The following is a 3841-nucleotide window of genomic DNA, read 5'->3' on the forward strand; positions in this document are numbered from 1 at the left end:
GCTCTTGTCGATTGCCTCTTGGTTGATCCGGGTTGTTACGCTGCTGATTCCTCAACGGGTTTCCCTCACTACAAAAAAACGCAGAAATAACTACGAATTTAGCGACGGATTCATTCCGTTGCGAATATAACGACGGAATAGCGACGGTTTAGCGACGGATTTACTTATTTTTAAAAAATTGAAAATTAGTGACGGATTTGTGACCGATTTGCGACGAAAAATATATTGTCGTTAAATCCGTAGCTAATTTTAGCGGTAAATTTTTGCGCATAAATTTGCGACGGATTAACGACGAAATTTTGACAAAAATTTCGCTCGATTTTTTTTGACAAAATCTAGCGACGGAAATTTTAATCCGATAGCGACGGATTCAAAATTTTGTCGCTAGATGATTAACAGAGCGGGCGAAATCATTTTAAAATAAAAATCTAGCGACGGAACTTTGAATCCGTCGCTAGATCTAGCGACGAATTCAAATTTCCGTCGCTAGAGTAGTAACGGGGCGAGACTACGATTTTTTAAAAATAAATCTAGCGACGGAATTCAAATCCGTTGCTAGATTTAGCGGCGGAAATTTGAATCCGTCGCTAGAACTAGCGACGGATTCAAATTTCCGTCGCTAAATCCAAATCCAAATATAAAATATAAAATCAGATCTAAACATTTTAATTTCCTAACCCTAGGTATATAACCATATTAATTGCATTTTAGCCTTCCAAGTTCCAGCCCTCTCTCTGTGTCTTCGAACTGTAGACGGGCGACCTTAACAAGCCGGCGACGAGGAACGGCAGTGGCAGTTGCGGCGGCGAAGGCGAGGCAGCGGTGGCCGACTGAGGCGAGGCAGCGGTTGCAGGTTCTTCGTCTCTCTATCTCTCTCTCTCTCGTCCAGCAGATCGAAGGCGAGGGCGAGGCGTGGTGGCCGGCCAGTCGCGACGAGCAGACAGCGGTGGCCGGCGGAGGCGAGGCAGCGTTTGCAGGTTCTTCCTCTCTCTCTCTCTCTTTCTCGTCCAGCAGATCGAAGGCGAGGGCGAGGCGTGGTGGCCGGCCAATCGCGACGAGCAGACAGCGGTGGCCGGCGTTGTAGCGGATCGACGGTGTCCCAGGCGGTGGTAGCTGCTGCGGCGTAGGCGACGATGTCCCGGCGGTGGCAGCGGCAGGTTCTTCTTCTCTCCTTTTTTTTTTTTTTTTTACCTGTAAAGATTAGGTTATAATAAATTAATAATGTTTAATAAACATACTATTAATTATACTGCTATTTTGTATACATTTTAGTAATTTTAAACCCTAATTGTGATAACTTTGCTGTTAAAGATTCATGGGAAGAATCTCCACCTCATGTCTGTAATAATTTAGGGCTTGTTTTGCTACTGAAGTTGTTTTTCTTTTGCTGTTTCCAGTTATATAAAACTTTTCAAGTTTTCATATTCTACTAGAAAATTATAGAACATTTTCATTAGTTTTAAAATTGTACATATTCACCTTTTTAAGAAATATGAAAACATGTTGTAATTTTGTTCTTTTTAATATAAGCATAACAATGTGGGTGAAATGTGGCAAGGGTAGTAAGTAGGAGTGTGCATCAAGTTAGATAAGGACTTTCAGTTATTGCAGATATCCAAATATTTGTTGTGGCCTAAAAAGCAAATTTGAAAACTGAATTTAGTTTTTGAGAAGGTGAATGTTGTCAGTGGTAACTGTGGTTTGGTGCTGATGGATGGTGGTGTTCTTCGGTGAAGGTTCATGTGTGCCTTTTCTATTCGGGAAAATGAATGAAAAAATGTTTTCCAATCTAATGGGAAGGAACTTCACTATCAAAATAAAGAGAGATTAATTTCAAGTATTTGTGGGGGTGAGCAATCTTATGTTGGTTTGCTGGGCTTGTATGACTACTTTTTAAATTTCTTTTTATTGCATATCATAAAGCTTTAGGTTCCCTGAATTATCTCATTATGAAGGTGATAGTTTTTGAATATATACATTTTGGTGCAAAATTTCAACCTATGAAGGAGGTACAGTTACTCAGAATGGAAGCAGGAGCAAAATGATAAAGAGCATCTGGAGTAACTCAAAGATAATGTACACTAGAGGGGAAAAGCTCTTGTACTTGAGGAACACTATGAAATTGCATTTAGGGACCCATTTATCAATCCTACAACTTTTCTAGAAAGTGATTTATTACTGATGGTAGAAAGAGTGACTATATAAATCTTGTAGGTATTAATAACTAAGTAAAAAAACAAAATGAGCTTTCTCATGAAATAAAGTAACAAACAGTAAGTGGATGATGTAAGTGACAAGAAATGGAAAGTTCCATTTTTGTGGGGCCTAAAAGTTTTATTACTGATGTTTTAGTGATTTCATATAGCTTGCTTACCTCTTTTTTTTTTCCTCTTCTTGATTCATCCACTGCAGTTTTGGGGACTATGTTTCTGATCAAGTTGTTGCACCTGTTCGAGAAACATGTGCTCAAGCATTAGGTGATGTGCTTAAGTACATGCATCCTACTTTAGTGTACCAGACACTAAGTATCTTGCTGCAAATGCAGGTAAATATGAAATCAGCTTTGTTTTACTACCTCCGTCCCAAAATGGTTGTCTGGTTCGTTTAACGATGCTTGACTGATGTAATTTTTAATCCAATTTTTCATAATATTAATTTTAGCATTAATATATAAAATTTATATATTTAGAAACTACATTAAAAGTATTATTAAACACAAAAAAAATTAAATTTAAAAATAATAAAAAATTACTAAAGAAAATAAGCAAAGAAGAAAGAGTTGGTTTGACCAATAAATAGTAAATATGACAGGTAAAATGCGACAGAGGGAGTATTATATATAAAAGGAATACGGATTGTAAATTTGCTTAGACTATGGTATGAATTGATAAGTAAAGAATGATATGAATTGATAAGTAAGGAATATATATATATATATATATATATATATATATATATATATATATATATATTCCTTCCTTCTCTGATTTCCATTTTTAACTTCTTATTTGATGTAATATTTCAAATTTTAATCTTTGAATTCCACTTTAATTGATTGTCTGATTCTTCCCTTGACACCAGGAAATGCTTCATGATTTGCTTTGCTATGTTCTCCCAGCATGTAAAAGTGGGGCTTGAGGATGCTGACGATGATGTTCGAGCTGTGTCTGTAGATGCTCTAATACAAACTGCAGCTGATGATATTGTTTCATTAAAAAGTGAAATATTGCATTCTATTGTTATGCTACTCTGGGACATTTTACTTGACCTAGATGATTTGAGCCCATCTACTAGCAGTTGTGTGTGTGCGTGTTTTTAAGCGACCCATTTCTCATTTATAAAAAAATTAAAACTGTCATGAATCTTCTTGTATTATTTATTTTCAATCTAATCGCTCAGACCAATATTTAGCTTTATGGCATTTGGTGATGAACTGATAACTTTCTCTTATAGCTCTTTAGTATATAGTTTTCAACCACAAATTCACTACATAGCTGTGTTGATGTTGTTTTCTTTGATACCCTTTGTTTGCGTGGGTGTGCCTTTTTAATATACTTCGTTGATGTTGATGTTTTTTACAATTATATTATTCATGTACTATATTAAAGATTTAAAGCACGTATGTAATATTAATTAGTGGGTAGATTTAATTTTTTTTAAACAAAATTTAAATTTAGCGACGGATTTAAAATCCGTAATTAAATTTAGCGACGGATATATCCGTTGCTAAACATAACGACAGACTTTAGCGACGGATATGTCCGTCGTTATTCCCTCACAAATTTCATCATTAAATTCGTCGTCGAAAGGAATTTAGCGATGGATTATTTTTACTTAGCGA

At 35.9% G+C, this 3841-nt stretch overlaps 1 long non-coding RNA gene across 1 annotated transcript; it reads left to right on the plus strand.

Annotated features, from left to right (window-relative positions):
* Positions 1-713: 713 nt before the first annotated feature.
* Positions 714-3416, plus strand: LOC116027816. The gene is made up of 3 exons (XR_004100000.1): positions 714-1157; positions 2413-2545; positions 3082-3416. It is a non-coding gene; the product is annotated as an uncharacterized LOC116027816 (long non-coding RNA).
* Positions 3417-3841: the final 425 nt, after the last annotated feature.

The sequence above is a fragment of the Ipomoea triloba genome, chromosome 8 (assembly GCF_003576645.1).
Source record: "Ipomoea triloba cultivar NCNSP0323 chromosome 8, ASM357664v1".
Classification (NCBI taxonomy): domain Eukaryota; kingdom Viridiplantae; phylum Streptophyta; class Magnoliopsida; order Solanales; family Convolvulaceae; genus Ipomoea; species Ipomoea triloba.